The sequence below is a fragment of the Metopolophium dirhodum genome, chromosome 1, assembly GCF_019925205.1.
Source record: "Metopolophium dirhodum isolate CAU chromosome 1, ASM1992520v1, whole genome shotgun sequence".
In the NCBI taxonomy this organism is placed as follows: Eukaryota; Metazoa; Arthropoda; class Insecta; order Hemiptera; family Aphididae; genus Metopolophium; species Metopolophium dirhodum.
Window position 1 is genome coordinate 142,041,667 of NC_083560.1, and position 19,491 is coordinate 142,061,157.

Sequence of the window (19,491 nt, forward strand, 5' to 3'; positions counted from 1 at the left end):
TCGTAGAAAGTACCTCGAGCTACCATGCCTGTGATTTTGGTGAACCTACTACAAATATCGCGGAGACGGTGATCTCATTGTGCATTGTCGGTACAGCGATCAGCATACGCGTGCTGTATAACTTTAAATGACGTAAAATCGTGTTTTAAAAAATCCCAAAAATCTTATAAAATCACCCCTTTGACCTGTCGTTTTGAAACTTACACACATCGTAAAAAACACCTCGATCTGACATGCCTGTGATATTGGTGAACCTACTACAAATATCACGGGGACGGTGATCTCATTGTGCATTGTCGGTACAGCGATCAGCATACGCGTGCTGTATAACTATAAATTACGTACAATCGTGTTTTCAAAAATTTCCAAAAATCGTATAAAATCAACCCTTTGACTGATCTTTTTAAAACTTACACACATCGTAGAAAGTAATACGGTCTACCATACCCGTAAATTTAGTTAGCCTACTACAAATATCAAGGAGACGGTGACCACATTGTGCATTGTCGGTCTACCCCGGGACTCACCCGGCAAACCCAATACTTGCTTAAAAAAAATATATAAAATCAACCCTTTGACCTGTCGTTTTGAAACTTACATACATCGTAGAAAGTACCTCGAGCTACCATGCCTGTGATTTTGGTGAACCTACTACAAATATCGCGGAGACAGTGATCTCATTGTGCATTGTCGGTACAGCGATCAGCATACGCGTGCTGTATAACTTTAAATAACGTACAATCGTGTTTTAAAAAATTCCAAAAATCTTATAAAATCACCCCTTTGACCTGTCGTTTTGAAACTTACACACATCGTAGAATGTACCTCGAGCTACAATGCCTGTGATTTTGGTGAACCTACTACAAATATCACGGAGACGGTGATCTCATTGTGCATTGTCGGTACAGCGATCAGCATACGCGTGCTGTATAACTATAAATTACGTACAATCGTGTTTTAAAAAATTCCAAAAATCTTATAAAATCAACCCTTTGACCTGTCGTTTTGAAACTTACACACATCGTAGAAAGTAATACGGTCTACCATACCCGTAAATTTAGTTAGCCTACTACAAATATCAAGGAGACGGTGACCACATTGTGCATTGTCGGTCTACCCCGGGACTCACCCGGCAAACCCAATACTTGCTTAAAAAAAATATATAAAATCAACCCTTTGACCTGTCGTTTTGAAACTTACATACATCGTAGAAAGTACCTCGAGCTACCATGCCTGTGATTTTGGTGAACCTACTACAAATATCGCGGAGACAGTGATCTCATTGTGCATTGTCGGTACAGCGATCAGCATACGCGTGCTGTATAACTTTAAATAACGTAAAATCGTGTTTTAAAAAATCCCAAAAATCTTATAAAATCACCCCTTTGACCTGTCGTTTTGAAACTTACACACATCGTAAAAAACACCTCGAGCTGACATGCCTGTGATATTGGTGAACCTACTACAAATATCACGGGGACGGTGATCTCATTGTGCATTGTCGGTACAGCGATCAGCATACGCGTGCTGTATAACTATAAATTACGTACAATCGTGTTTTAAAAAATTCCAAAAATCTTATAAAATCAACCCTTTGACCTGTCGTTTTGAAACTTACACACATCGTAAAAAACACCTCGAGCTGACATGCCTGTGATTTTGGTGAACCTACTACGAATATCACGGAGACGGTGATCTCATTGTGCATTGTCGGTACAGCGATCAGCATACGCGTGCTGTATAACTATAAATTACGTACAATCGTGTTTTCAAAAATTTCCAAAAATCGTATAAAATCAACCCTTTGACTGATCATTTTAAAACTTACACACATCGTAGAAAGTAATACGGTCTACCATACCCATGAATTTGGTTAGCCTACTACAAATATCAAGGAGACGGTGACCACATTGTGCATTATCGGTCTACCCCGGGACTCACCTTGCAAACCCAATACTTGCTAAAAAAACATATATAAAATCAACCCTCTGACCGATCGTTTTGAAACGTACACACATCGTAGAAAGTACCTCGAGCTACCATGCCTGTGATTTTGGTGAACCTACTACAAATATCAAGGAGACGGTGACCACATTGTGCATTATCGGTCTACCCCGGGACTCACCTTGCAAACCCAAAACTTGCTTAAAAAAAATATATAAAACCAACCCTTTGACCTGTCGTTTTGAAACTTACACACATCGTAGAAAGTACCTCGAGCTACAATGCCTGTGATTTTGGTGAACCTACTACAAATATCACGGAGACGGTGATCTCATTGTGCATTGTCGGTACAGCGATCAGCATACGCGTGCTGTATAACTATAAATTACGTACAATCGTGTTTTAAAAAATTCCAAAAATCGTATAAAATCAACCCTTTGACTGATCGTTTTAAAACTTACACACATCGTAGAAAGTAATACGGTCTACCATACCCGTGAATTTAGTTAGCCTACTACAAATATCAAGGAGACGGTGACCACATTGTGCATTGTCGGTGTACCCCGGGACTCACCCGGCAAACCTAATACTTGCTTAAAAAAAATATATAAAATCAACCCTTTGACCGATCGTTTTGAAACGTACACACATCGTAGAAAGTACCTCGAGCTACCAAGCCTGTGAGTTTGGTTAGCCAACTACAAATATCTCGGAGACAGCGATCTCATTGTGCATTGGTGGTTCAATTCACCCGGCCACAGCTAATCGCCCTTTAGAAAATCGTATAAAATCACCCCTTTGACCTGTCGTTTTGAAACTTACACACATCGTAGAACGTACCTCGAGCTACAATGCCTGTGATTTTGGTGAACCTACTACAAATATCACGGAGACGGTGATCTCATTGTGCATTGTCGGTACAGCGATCAGCATACGCGTGCTGTATAACTATAAATTACGTACAATCGTGTTTTCAAAAATTTCCAAAAATCGTATAAAATCAACCCTTTGACTGATCGTTTTAAAACTTACACGCATCGTAGAAAGTAATACGGTCTACCATACCCATGAATTTGGTTAGCCTACTACAAATATCAAGGAGACGGTGACCACATTGTGCATTATCGGTCTACCCCGGGACTCACCCGGCAAACCCAATACTTGCTTAAAAAACATATATAAAATCAACCCTCTGGCCGATCGTTTTGAAACGTACACACATCGTAGAAAGTACCTCGAGCTACCATGCCTGTGAGTTTGGTTAGCCAACTACAAATATCTCGGAGACATCGATCTCATTGTGCATTGGTGGTTCAATTCACCCGGCCACAGCTAATCGTCCTTTAGAAAATCGTATAAAATCAACCCTTTGACTTGTCGTTTTGAAACTTACACACATCGTAGAAAGTACCTTGATCTACCATGCCTGTGATTTTGGTGAACCTACTACAAATATCACGGAGACGGTGATCTCATTGTGCATTGTCGGTACAGCGATCAGCATACGCGTGCTGTATAACTATAAATTACGTACAATCTTGTTTTAAAAAATTCCAAAAATCTTATAAAATCAACACTTTGACCTGTCGTTTTGAAACTTACACACATCGTAGAAAGTAATACGGTCTACCATACCCGTAAATTTAGTTAGCCTACTACAAATATCAAGGAGACGGTGACCACATTGTGCATTGTCGGTCTATACCCGGGACTCACCCGGCAAACCCAATACTTGCTTAAAAAAAATATATAAAATCAACCCTTTGACCTGTCGTTTTGAAACTTACATACATCGTAGAAAGTACCTCGAGCTACCATGCCTGTGATTTTGGTGAACCTACTACAAATATCGCGGAGACGGTGATCTCATTGTGCATTGTCGGTACAGCGATCAGCATACGCGTGCTGTATAACTTTAAATGACGTAAAATCGTGTTTTAAAAAATCCCAAAAATCTTATAAAATCACCCCTTTGACCTGTCGTTTTGAAACTTACACACATCGTAAAAAACACCTCGAGCTGACATGCCTGTGATATTGGTGAACCTACTACAAATATCACGGGGACGGTGATCTCATTGTGCATTGTCGGTACAGCGATCAGCATACGCGTGCTGTATAACTATAAATTACGTACAATCGTGTTTTCAAAAATTTCCAAAAATCGTATAAAATCAACCCTTTGACTGATCGTTTTAAAACTTACACACATCGTAGAAAGTAATACGGTCTACCATACCCGTGAATTTAGTTAGCCTACTACAAATATCAAGGAGACGGTGACCACATTGTGCATTGTCGGTCTACCCCGGGACTCACCCGGCAAACCCAATACTTGCTTAAAAAAAATATATAAAATCAACCCTTTGACCTGTCGTTTTGAAACTTACATACATCGTAGAAAGTACCTCGAGCTACCATGCCTGTGATTTTGGTGAACCTACTACAAATATCGCGGAGACGGTGATCTCATTGTGCATTGTCGGTACAGCGATCAGCATACGCGTGCTGTATAACTTTAAATGACGTAAAATCGTGTTTTAAAAAATCCCAAAAATCTTATAAAATCACCCCTTTGACCTGTCGTTTTGAAACTTACACACATCGTAGAAAGTACCTCGAGCTACAATGCCTGTGATTTTGGTTAGCCAACTACAAATATCTCGGAGACATCGATCTCATTGTGCATTGGTGGTTCAATTCACCCGGCCACAGCTAATCGTCCTTTAGAAAATCTTATAAAATCACCCCTTTGACCTGTCGTTTTGAAACTTACACACATCGTAAAAAACACCTCGAGCTGACATGCCTGTGATATTGGTGAACCTACTACAAATATCACGGGGACGGTGATCTCATTGTGCATTGTCGGTACAGCGATCAGCATACGCGTGCTGTATAACTATAAATTACGTACAATCGTGTTTTAAAAAATTCCAAAAATCTTATAAAATCAACCCTTTGACCTGTCGTTTTGAAACTTACACACATCGTAGAAAGTAATACGGTCTACCATACCCGTAAATTTAGTTAGCCTACTACAAATATCAAGGAGACGGTGACCACATTGTGCATTGTCGGTCTACCCGGGGACTCACCCGGCAAACCCAATACTTGCTTAAAAAAAATATATAAAATCAACCCTTTGACCTGTCGTTTTGAAACTTACATACATCGTAGAAAGTACCTCGAGCTACCATGCCTGTGATTTTGGTGAACCTACTACAAATATCGCGGAGACAGTGATCTCATTGTGCATTGTCGGTACAGCGATCAGCATACGCGTGCTGTATAACTTTAAATAACGTACAATCGTGTTTTAAAAAATTCCAAAAATCTTATAAAATCACCCCTTTGACCTGTCGTTTTGAAACTTACACACATCGTAGAACGTACCTCGAGCTACAATGCCTGTGATTTTGGTGAACCTACTACAAATATCACGGAGACGGTGATCTCATTGTGCATTGTCGGTACAGCGATCAGCATACGCGTGCTGTATAACTATAAATTACGTACAATCGTGTTTTCAAAAATTTCCAAAAATCGTATAAAATCAACCCTTTGACTGATCGTTTTAAAACTTACACGCATCGTAGAAAGTAATACGGTCTACCATACCCATGAATTTGGTTAGCCTACTACAAATATCAAGGAGACGGTGACCACATTGTGCATTATCGGTCTACCGCGGGACTCACCCGGCAAACCCAATACTTGCTTAAAAAACATATATAAAATCAACCCTCTGACCGATCGTTTTGAAACGTACACACATCGTAGAAAGTACCTCGAGCTACCATGCCTGTGAGTTTGGTTAGCCAACTACAAATATCTCGGAGACATCGATCTCATTGTGCATTGGTGGTTCAATTCACCCGGCCACAGCTAATCGTCCTTTAGAAAATCGTATAAAATCAACCCTTTGACTCGTCGTTTTGAAACTTACACACATCGTAGAAAGTACCTTGATCTACCATGCCTGTGATTTTGGTGAACCTACTACAAATATCACGGAGACGGTGATCTCATTGTGCATTGTCGGTACAGCGATCAGCATACGCGTGCTGTATAACTATAAATTACGTACAATCGTGTTTTAAAAAATTCCAAAAATCTTATAAAATCAACCCTTTGACCTGTCGTTTTGAAACTTACATACATCGTAGAAAGTACCTCGAGCTACCATGCCTGTGATTTTGGTGAACCTACTACAAATATCGCGGAGACGGTGATCTCATTGTGCATTGTCGGTACAGCGATCAGCATACGCGTGCTGTATAACTTTAAATGACGTAAAATCGTGTTTTAAAAAATCCCAAAAATCTTATAAAATCACCCCTTTGACCTGTCGTTTTGAAACTTACACACATCGTAAAAAACACCTCGATCTGACATGCCTGTGATATTGGTGAACCTACTACAAATATCACGGGGACGGTGATCTCATTGTGCATTGTCGGTACAGCGATCAGCATACGCGTGCTGTATAACTATAAATTACGTACAATCGTGTTTTCAAAAATTTCCAAAAATCGTATAAAATCAACCCTTTGACTGATCTTTTTAAAACTTACACACATCGTATAAAGTAATACGGTCTACCGTACCCGTGAATTTAGTTAGCCTACTACAAATATCAAGGAGACGGTGACCACATTGTGCATTGTCGGTCTACCCCGGGACTCACCCGGCAAACCCAATACTTGCTTAAAAAAAATATATAAAATCAACCCTTTGACCTGTCGTTTTGAAACTTACATACATCGTAGAAAGGACCTCGAGCTACCATGCCTGTGATTTTGGTGAACCTACTACAAATATCGCGGAGACAGTGATCTCATTGTGCATTGTCGGTACAGCGATCAGCATACGCGTGCTGTATAACTTTAAATAACGTACAATCGTGTTTTAAAAAATTCCAAAAATCTTATAAAATCACCCCTTTGACCTGTCGTTTTGAAACTTACACACATCGTAGAATGTACCTCGAGCTACAATGCCTGTGATTTTGGTGAACCTACTACAAATATCACGGAGACGGTGATCTCATTGTGCATTGTCGGTACAGCGATCAGCATACGCGTGCTGTATAACTATAAATTACGTACAATCGTGTTTTAAAAAATTCCAAAAATCTTATAAAATCAACCCTTTGACCTGTCGTTTTGAAACTTACACACATCGTAGAAAGTAATACGGTCTACCATACCCGTAAATTTAGTTAGCCTACTACAAATATCAAGGAGACGGTGACCACATTGTGCATTGTCGGTCTACCCCGGGACTCACCCGGCAAACCCAATACTTGCTTAAAAAAAATATATAAAATCAACCCTTTGACCTGTCGTTTTGAAACTTACATACATCGTAGAAAGTACCTCGAGCTACCATGCCTGTGATTTTGGTGAACCTACTACAAATATCGCGGAGACAGTGATCTCATTGTGCATTGTCGGTACAGCGATCAGCATACGCGTGCTGTATAACTTTAAATAACGTAAAATCGTGTTTTAAAAAATCCCAAAAATCTTATAAAATCACCCCTTTGACCTGTCGTTTTGAAACTTACACACATCGTAAAAAACACCTCGAGCTGACATGCCTGTGATATTGGTGAACCTACTACAAATATCACGGGGACGGTGATCTCATTGTGCATTGTCGGTACAGCGATCAGCATACGCGTGCTGTATAACTATAAATTACGTACAATCGTGTTTTAAAAAATTCCAAAAATCTTATAAAATCAACCCTTTGACCTGTCGTTTTGAAACTTACACACATCGTAAAAAACACCTCGAGCTGACATGCCTGTGATTTTGGTGAACCTACTACGAATATCACGGAGACGGTGATCTCATTGTGCATTGTCGGTACAGCGATCAGCATACGCGTGCTGTATAACTATAAATTACGTACAATCGTGTTTTCAAAAATTTCCAAAAATCGTATAAAATCAACCCTTTGACTGATCATTTTAAAACTTACACACATCGTAGAAAGTAATACGGTCTACCATACCCATGAATTTGGTTAGCCTACTACAAATATCAAGGAGACGGTGACCACATTGTGCATTATCGGTCTACCCCGGGACTCACCTTGCAAACCCAATACTTGCTAAAAAAACATATATAAAATCAACCCTCTGACCGATCGTTTTGAAACGTACACACATCGTAGAAAGTACCTCGAGCTACCATGCCTGTGATTTTGGTGAACCTACTACAAATATCAAGGAGACGGTGACCACATTGTGCATTATCGGTCTACCCCGGGACTCACCTTGCAAACCCAAAACTTGCTTAAAAAAAATATATAAAACCAACCCTTTGACCTGTCGTTTTGAAACTTACACACATCGTAGAAAGTACCTCGAGCTACAATGCCTGTGATTTTGGTGAACCTACTACAAATATCACGGAGACGGTGATCTCATTGTGCATTGTCGGTACAGCGATCAGCATACGCGTGCTGTATAACTATAAATTACGTACAATCGTGTTTTAAAAAATTCCAAAAATCGTATAAAATCAACCCTTTGACTGATCGTTTTAAAACTTACACACATCGTAGAAAGTAATACGGTCTACCATACCCGTGAATTTAGTTAGCCTACTACAAATATCAAGGAGACGGTGACCACATTGTGCATTGTCGGTGTACCCCGGGACTCACCCGGCAAACCTAATACTTGCTTAAAAAAAATATATAAAATCAACCCTTTGACCGATCGTTTTGAAACGTACACACATCGTAGAAAGTACCTCGAGCTACCAAGCCTGTGAGTTTGGTTAGCCAACTACAAATATCTCGGAGACAGCGATCTCATTGTGCATTGGTGGTTCAATTCACCCGGCCACAGCTAATCGCCCTTTAGAAAATCGTATAAAATCACCCCTTTGACCTGTCGTTTTGAAACTTACACACATCGTAGAACGTACCTCGAGCTACAATGCCTGTGATTTTGGTGAACCTACTACAAATATCACGGAGACGGTGATCTCATTGTGCATTGTCGGTACAGCGATCAGCATACGCGTGCTGTATAACTATAAATTACGTACAATCGTGTTTTCAAAAATTTCCAAAAATCGTATAAAATCAACCCTTTGACTGATCGTTTTAAAACTTACACGCATCGTAGAAAGTAATACGGTCTACCATACCCATGAATTTGGTTAGCCTACTACAAATATCAAGGAGACGGTGACCACATTGTGCATTATCGGTCTACCCCGGGACTCACCCGGCAAACCCAATACTTGCTTAAAAAACATATATAAAATCAACCCTCTGGCCGATCGTTTTGAAACGTACACACATCGTAGAAAGTACCTCGAGCTACCATGCCTGTGAGTTTGGTTAGCCAACTACAAATATCTCGGAGACATCGATCTCATTGTGCATTGGTGGTTCAATTCACCCGGCCACAGCTAATCGTCCTTTAGAAAATCGTATAAAATCAACCCTTTGACTTGTCGTTTTGAAACTTACACACATCGTAGAAAGTACCTTGATCTACCATGCCTGTGATTTTGGTGAACCTACTACAAATATCACGGAGACGGTGATCTCATTGTGCATTGTCGGTACAGCGATCAGCATACGCGTGCTGTATAACTATAAATTACGTACAATCTTGTTTTAAAAAATTCCAAAAATCTTATAAAATCAACACTTTGACCTGTCGTTTTGAAACTTACACACATCGTAGAAAGTAATACGGTCTACCATACCCGTAAATTTAGTTAGCCTACTACAAATATCAAGGAGACGGTGACCACATTGTGCATTGTCGGTCTACCCCGGGACTCACCCGGCAAACCCAATACTTGCTTAAAAAAAATATATAAAATCAACCCTTTGACCTGTCGTTTTGAAACTTACATACATCGTAGAAAGTACCTCGAGCTACCATGCCTGTGATTTTGGTGAACCTACTACAAATATCGCGGAGACGGTGATCTCATTGTGCATTGTCGGTACAGCGATCAGCATACGCGTGCTGTATAACTTTAAATGACGTAAAATCGTGTTTTAAAAAATCCCAAAAATCTTATAAAATCACCCCTTTGACCTGTCGTTTTGAAACTTACACACATCGTAAAAAACACCTCGAGCTGACATGCCTGTGATATTGGTGAACCTACTACAAATATCACGGGGACGGTGATCTCATTGTGCATTGTCGGTACAGCGATCAGCATACGCGTGCTGTATAACTATAAATTACGTACAATCGTGTTTTCAAAAATTTCCAAAAATCGTATAAAATCAACCCTTTGACTGATCGTTTTAAAACTTACACACATCGTAGAAAGTAATACGGTCTACCATACCCGTGAATTTAGTTAGCCTACTACAAATATCAAGGAGACGGTGACCACATTGTGCATTGTCGGTCTACCCCGGGACTCACCCGGCAAACCCAATACTTGCTTAAAAAAAATATATAAAATCAACCCTTTGACCTGTCGTTTTGAAACTTACATACATCGTAGAAAGTACCTCGAGCTACCATGCCTGTGATTTTGGTGAACCTACTACAAATATCGCGGAGACGGTGATCTCATTGTGCATTGTCGGTACAGCGATCAGCATACGCGTGCTGTATAACTTTAAATGACGTAAAATCGTGTTTTAAAAAATCCCAAAAATCTTATAAAATCACCCCTTTGACCTGTCGTTTTGAAACTTACACACATCGTAGAAAGTACCTCGAGCTACAATGCCTGTGATTTTGGTTAGCCAACTACAAATATCTCGGAGACATCGATCTCATTGTGCATTGGTGGTTCAATTCACCCGGCCACAGCTAATCGCCCTTTAGAAAATCGTATAAAACCAACCCTTTGACCTGTCGTTTTGAAACTTACACAAATCGTAGAAAGTACCTTGATCTACCATGCCTGTGATTTTAGTGAACCTACTACAAAATATATTACGGAGACGGTGACCACATTGTGCATTGTCGGTACAGCGATCAGCATACGCGTGCTGTATAACTATAAATTACGTACAATCGTGTTTTAAAAAATTCCAAAAATCTTATAAAATCAACCCTTTGACCTGTCGTTTTGAAACTTACACACATCGTAAAAAACACCTCGAGCTGACATGCCTGTGATTTTGGTGAACCTACTACGAATATCACGGAGACGGTGATCTCATTGTGCATTGTCGGTACAGCGATCAGCATACGCGTGCTGTATAACTATAAATTACGTACAATCGTGTTTTCAAAAATTTCCAAAAATCGTATAAAATCAACCCTTTGACTGATCATTTTAAAACTTACACACATCGTAGAAAGTAATACGGTCTACCATACCCATGAATTTGGTTAGCCTACTACAAATATCAAGGAGACGGTGACCACATTGTGCATTATCGGTCTACCCCGGGACTCACCTTGCAAACCCAATACTTGCTAAAAAAACATATATAAAATCAACCCTCTGACCGATCGTTTTGAAACGTACACACATCGTAGAAAGTACCTCGAGCTACCATGCCTGTGATTTTGGTGAACCTACTACAAATATCAAGGAGACGGTGACCACATTGTGCATTATCGGTCTACCCCGGGACTCACCTTGCAAACCCAATACTTGCTTAAAAAAAATATATAAAACCAACCCTTTGACCTATCGTTTTGAAACTTACACAAATCGTAGAAAGTACCTTGATCTACCATGCCTGTGATTTTAGTGAACCTACTACAAAATATATTACGGAGACGGTGACCACATTGTGCATTGTCGGTACAGCGATCAGCATACGCGTGCTGTATAACTATAAATTACGTACAATCGTGTTTTAAAAAATTCCAAAAATCTTATAAAATCAACCCTTTGACCTGTCGTTTTGAAACTTACACACATCGTAGAAAGTACCTCGAGCTACCATGCCTGTGATTTTGGTGAACCTACTACAAATATCGCGGAGACGCTGATCTCATTGTGCATTGTCGGTACAGCGATCAGCATACGCGTGCTGTATAACTTTAAATGACGTAAAATCGTGTTTTAAAAAATCCAAAAAATCTTATAAAATCACCCCTTTGACCTGTCGTTTTGAAACTTACACACATCGTAAAAAACACCTCGAGCTGACATGCCTGTGATATTGGTGAACCTACTACAAATATCACGGGGACGGTGATCTCATTGTGCATTGTCGGTACAGCGATCAGCATACGCGTGCTGTATAACTATAAATTACGTACAATCGTGTTTTCAAAAATTTCCAAAAATCGTATAAAATCAACCCTTTGACTGATCATTTTAAAACTTACACACATCGTAGAAAGTAATACGGTCTACCATACCCATGAATTTGGTTAGCCTACTACAAATATCAAGGAGACGGTGACCACATTGTGCATTATCGGTCTACCCCGGGACTCACCCGGCAAACCCAATACTTGCTTAAAAAACATATATAAAATCAACCCTCTGACCGATCGTTTTGAAACGTACACACATCGTAGAAAGTACCTCGAGCTACCAAGCCTGTGATTTTGGTGAACCTACTACAAATATCGCGGAGACAGTGATCTCATTGTGCATTGTCGGTACAGCGATGAGCATACGCGTGCTGTATAACTTTAAATAACGTACAATCGTGTTTTAAAAAATTCCAAAAATCTTATAAAATCAACCCTCTGACCGATCGTTTTGAAACGTACACACATCGTAGAAAGAACCTCGAGCTACCAAGCCTGTGAGTTTGGTTAGCCAACTACAAATATCTCGGAGACATCGATCTCATTGTGCATTGGTGGTTCAATTCACCCGGCCACAGCTAATCGCCCTTTAGAAAATCGTATAAAACCAACCCTTTGACCTGTCGTTTTGAAACTTACACAAATCGTAGAAAGTACCTTGATCTACCATGCCTGTGATTTTAGTGAACCTACTACAAAATATATTACGGAGACGGTGACCACATTGTGCATTGTCGGTACAGCGATCAGCATACGCGTGCTGTATAACTATAAATTACGTACAATCGTGTTTTAAAAAATTCCAAAAATCTTATAAAATCAACCCTTTGACCTGTCGTTTTGAAACTTACACACATCGTAGAAAGTACCTCGAGCTACCATGCCTGTGATTTTGGTGAACCTACTACAAATATCGCGGAGACGGTGATCTCATTGTGCATTGTCGGTACAGCGATCAGCATACGCGTGCTGTATAACTTTAAATGACGTAAAATCGTGTTTTAAAAAATCCAAAAAATCTTATAAAATCACCCCTTTGACCTGTCGTTTTGAAACTTACACACATCGTAAAAAACACCTCGAGCTGACATGCCTGTGATATTGGTGAACCTACTACAAATATCACGGGGACGGTGATCTCATTGTGCATTGTCGGTACAGCGATCAGCATACGCGTGCTGTATAACTATAAATTACGTACAATCGTGTTTTCAAAAATTTCCAAAAATCGTATAAAATCAACCCTTTGACTGATCATTTTAAAACTTACACACATCGTAGAAAGTAATACGGTCTACCATACCCATGAATTTGGTTAGCCTACTACAAATATCAAGGAGACGGTGACCACATTGTGCATTATCGGTCTACCCCGGGACTCACCCGGCAAACCCAATACTTGCTTAAAAAACATATATAAAATCAACCCTCTGACCGATCGTTTTGAAACGTACACACATCGTAGAAAGTACCTCGAGCTACCAGGCCTGTGATTTTGGTGAACCTACTACAAATATCGCGGAGACAGTGATCTCATTGTGCATTGTCGGTACAGCGATGAGCATACGCGTGCTGTATAACTTTAAATAACGTACAATCGTGTTTTAAAAAATTCCAAAAATCTTATAAAATCAACCCTCTGACCGATCGTTTTGAAACGTACACACATCGTAGAAAGAACCTCGAGCTACCAAGCCTGTGAGTTTGGTTAGCCAACTACAAATATCTCGGAGACATCGATCTCATTGTGCATTGGTGGTTCAATTCACCCGGCCACAGCTAATCGCCCTTTAGAAAATCGTATAAAACCAACCCTTTGACCTGTCGTTTTGAAACTTACACAAATCGTAGAAAGTACCTTGATCTACCATGCCTGTGATTTTAGTGAACCTACTACAAAATATATTACGGAGACGGTGACCACATTGTGCATTGTCGGTACAGCGATCAGCATACGCGTGCTGTATAACTATAAATTACGTACAATCGTGTTTTAAAAAATTCCAAAAATCTTATAAAATCAACCCTTTGACCTGTCGTTTTGAAACTTACACACATCGTAGAAAGTACCTCGAGCTACCATGCCTGTGATTTTGGTGAACCTACTACAAATATCGCGGAGACGGTGATCTCATTGTGCATTGTCGGTACAGCGATCAGCATACGCGTGCTGTATAACTTTAAATGACGTAAAATCGTGTTTTAAAAAATCCAAAAAATCTTATAAAATCACCCCTTTGACCTGTCGTTTTGAAACTTACACACATCGTAAAAAACACCTCGAGCTGACATGCCTGTGATATTGGTGAACCTACTACAAATATCACGGGGACGGTGATCTCATTGTGCATTGTCGGTACAGCGATCAGCATACGCGTGCTGTATAACTATAAATTACGTACAATCGTGTTTTCAAAAATTTCCAAAAATCGTATAAAATCAACCCTTTGACTGATCATTTTAAAACTTACACACATCGTAGAAAGTAATACGGTCTACCATACCCATGAATTTGGTTAGCCTACTACAAATATCAAGGAGACGGTGACCACATTGTGCATTATCGGTCTACCCCGGGACTCACCCGGCAAACCCAATACTTGCTTAAAAAACATATATAAAATCAACCCTCTGACCGATCGTTTTGAAACGTACACACATCGTAGAAAGTACCTCGAGCTACCAAGCCTGTGAGTTTGGTTAGCCAACTACAAATATCTCGGAGACAGCGATCTCATTGTGCATTGGTGGTTCAATTCACCCGGCCACAGCTAATCGCCCTTTAGAAAATCGTATAAAATCAACCCTTTGACTTGTCGTTTTGAAACTTACACACATTGTAGAGAGTACCTCGAGCTACCATGCCTGTGATTTTGGTGAACCTACTACAAAATATATTACGGAGACGGGGACCACATTGTGCATTCTCGGTCCACCCCGGGACTCACCCAGCAAACCCAATACTTGCTTAAAAAATATATATAAAATCAACCCTTTGACTGATCATTATAAAACTTACACACATCGTAGAAAGTAATACGGTCTACCATACCCGTGAATTTAGTTAGCCTACTACAAATATCAAGGAGACGGTGACCACATTGTGCATTGTCGGTCTACCCCGGGACTCACCCTGCAAACCCAATACTTGCTTAAAAAAAATATATAAAATCAACCCTTTGACCTGTCGTTTTGAAACTTACATACATCGTAGAAAGTACCTCGAGCTACCATGCCTGTGATTTTGGTGAACCTACTACAAATATCGCGGAGACGGTGATCTCATTGTGCATTGTCGGTACAGCGATCAGCATACGCGTGCTGTATAACTTTAAATGACGTAAAATCGTGTTTTAAAAAATCCCAAAAATCTTATAAAATCACCCCTTTGACCTGTCGTTTTGAAACTTACACACATCGTAAAAAACACCTCGATCTGACATGCCTGTGATATTGGTGAACCTACTACAAATATCACGGGGACGGTGATCTCATTGTGCATTGTCGGTACAGCGATCAGCATACGCGTGCTGTATAACTATAAATTACGTACAATCGTGTTTTCAAAAATTTCCAAAAATCGTATAAAATCAACCCTTTGACTGATCGTTTTAAAACTTACACACATCGTAGAAAGTAATACGGTCTACCATACCCATGAATTTGGTTAGCCTACTACAAATATCAAGGAGACGGTGACCACATTGTGCATTATCGGTCTACCCCGGGACTCACCCGGCAAACCCAATACTTGCTTATAAAACATATATAAAATCAACCCTCTGACCGATCGTTTTGAAACGTACACACATCGTAGAAAGTACCTCGAGCTACCATGCCTGTGAGTTTGGTTAGCCAACTACAAATATCTCGGAGACATCGATCTCATTGTGCATTGGTGGTTCAATTCTACCAGCCACAGCTAATCGTCCTTTAGAAAATCCTATAAAATCAACCCTTTGACTTGTCGTTTTGAAACTTACACACATCGTAGAAAGTACCTTGATCTACTATGCCTGTGATTTTGGTGAACCTACTACAAATATCACGGAGACGGTGATCTCATTGTGCATTGTCGGTACAGCGATCAGCATACGCGTGCTGTATAACTATAAATTACGTACAATCGTGTTTTAAAAAATTCCAAAAATCTTATAAAATCAACCCTTTGACCTGTTGTTTTGAAACTTACACACATCGTAGAAAGTAATACGGTCTACCATACCCGTGAATTTAGTTAGCCTACTACAAATATCAAGGAGACGGTGACCACATTGTGCATTGTCGGTCTACCCCGGGACTCACCCGGCAAACCCAATACTTGCTTAAAAAAAATATATAAAATCAACCCTTTGACCGATCGTTTTGAAACGTACACACATCGTAGAAAGTACCTCGAGCTACCAAGCCTGTGAGTTTGGTTAGCCTACTACAAATATCAAGGAGACGGTGACCACATTGTGCATTATCGGTCTACCCCGGGACTCACCCGGCAAACCCAATACTTGCTTATAAAACATATATAAAATCAACCCTCTGACCGATCGTTTTGAAACGTACACACATCGTAGAAAGTACCTCGAGCTACCATGCCTGTGAGTTTGGTTAGCCAACTACAAATATCTCGGAGACATCGATCTCATTGTGCATTGGTGGTTCAATTCTACCAGCCACAGCTAATCGTCCTTTAGAAAATCCTATAAAATCAACCCTTTGACTTGTCGTTTTGAAACTTACACACATCGTAGAAAGTACCTTGATCTACTATGCCTGTGATTTTGGTGAACCTACTACAAATATCACGGAGACGGTGATCTCATTGTGCATTGTCGGTACAGCGATCAGCATACGCGTGCTGTATAACTATAAATTACGTACAATCGTGTTTTAAAAAATTCCAAAAATCTTATAAAATCAACCCTTTGACCTGTTGTTTTGAAACTTACACACATCGTAGAAAGTAATACGGTCTACCATACCCGTGAATTTAGTTAGCCTACTACAAATATCAAGGAGACGGTGACCACATTGTGCATTGTCGGTCTACCCCGGGACTCACCCGGCAAACCCAATACTTGCTTAAAAAAAATATATAAAATCAACCCTTTGACCGATCGTTTTGAAACGTACACACATCGTAGAAAGTACCTCGAGCTACCAAGCCTGTGAGTTTGGTTAGCCAACTACAAATATCTCGGAGACAGCGATCTCATTGTGCATTGGTGGTTCAATTCACCCGGCCACAGCTAATCGCCCTTTAGAAAATCGTATAAAATCAACCCTTTGACTTGTCGTTTTGAAACTTACACACATTGTAGAGAATACCTCGAGCTACCATGCCTGTGATTTTGGTGAACCTACTACAAAATATATTACGGAGACGGTGACCACATTGTGCATTCTCGGTCTACCCCGGGACTCACCCGGCAAACCCAATACTTGCTTATAAAACATATATAAAATCAACCCTCTGACTGATCGTTTTGAAACGTACACACATCGTAGAAAGTACCTCGAGCTACCATGCCTGTGAGTTTGGTTAGCCAACTACAAATATCTCGGAGACATCGATCTCATTGTGCATTGGTGGTTCAATTCACCCGGCCACAGCTAATCGTCCTTTAGAAAATCTTATAAAATCACCCCTTTGACCTGTCGTTTTGAAACTTACACACATCGTAAAAAACACCTCGAGCTGACATGCCTGTGATATTGGTGAACCTACTACAAATATCACGGGGACGGTGATCTCATTGTGCATTGTCGGTACAGCGATCAGCATACGCGTGCTGTATAACTATAAATTACGTACAATCGTGTTTTCAAAAATTTCCAAAAATCGTATAAAATCAACCCTTTGACTGATCGTTTTAAAACTTACACACATCGTAGAAAGTAATACGGTCTACCATACCCATGAATTTGGTTAGCCTACTACAAATATCAAGGAGACGGTGACCACATTGTGCATTGTCGGTCTACCCCGGGACTCACCCGGCAAACCCAATACTTGCTTATAAAACATATATAAAATCAACCCTCTGACCGATCGTTTTGAAACGTACACACATCGTAGAAAGTACCTCGAGCTACCATGCCTGTGAGTTTGGTTAGCCAACTACAAATATCTCGGAGACATCGATCTCATTGTGCATTGGTGGTTCAATTCACCCGGCCACAGCTAATCGTCCTTTAGAAAATCGTATAAAATCAACCCTTTGACTTGTCGTTTTGAAACTTACACACATCGTAGAAAGTACCTCGAGCTACCATGCCTGTGATTTTGGTGAACCTACTACAAATATCGCGGAGACGGTGATCTCATTGTGCATTGTCGGTACAGCGATCAGCATACGCGTGCTGTATAACTTTAAATGACGTAAAATCGTGTTTTAAAAAATCCCAAAAATCTTATAAAATCACCCCTTTGACCTGTCGTTTTGAAACTTACACACATCGTAAAAAACACCTCGAGCTGACATGCCTGTGATATTGGTGAACCTACTACAAATATCACGGGGACGGTGATCTCATTGTGCATTGTCGGTACAGCGATCAGCATACGCGTGCTGTATAACTATAAATTACGTACAATCGTGTTTTCAAAAATTTCCAAAAATCGTATAAAATCAACCCTTTGACTGATCGTTTTAAAACTTACACACATCGTAGAAAGTAATACGGTCTACCATACCCGTGAATTTAGTTAGCCTACTACAAATATCAAGGAGACGGTGACCACATTGTGCATTGTCGGTCTACCCCGGGACTCACCCGGCAAACCCAATACTTGCTTAAAAAAAATATATAAAATCAACCCTTTGACCTGTCGTTTTGAAACTTACATACATCGTAGAAAGTACCTCGAGCTACCATGCCTGTGATTTTGGTGAACCTACTACAAATATCGCGGAGACAGTGATCTCATTGTGCATTGTCGGTACAGCGATCAGCATACGCGTGCTGTATAACTTTAAATAACGTACAATCGTGTTTTAAAAAATTCCAAAAATCTTATAAAATCACCCCTTTGACCTGTCGTTTTGAAACTTACACACATCGTAGAAAGTACCTCGAGCTACAATGCCTGTGATTTTGGTGAACCTACTACAAATATCACGGAGACGGTGATCTCATTGTGCATTGTCGGTACAGCGATCAGCATATGCGTGCTGTATAACTATAAATTACGTACAATCGTGTTTTAAAAAATTCCAAAAATCGTATAAAATCAACCCTTTGACTGATCGTTTTAAAACTTACACACATCGTAGAAAGTAATACGGTCTACCATACCCGTGAATTTAGTTAGC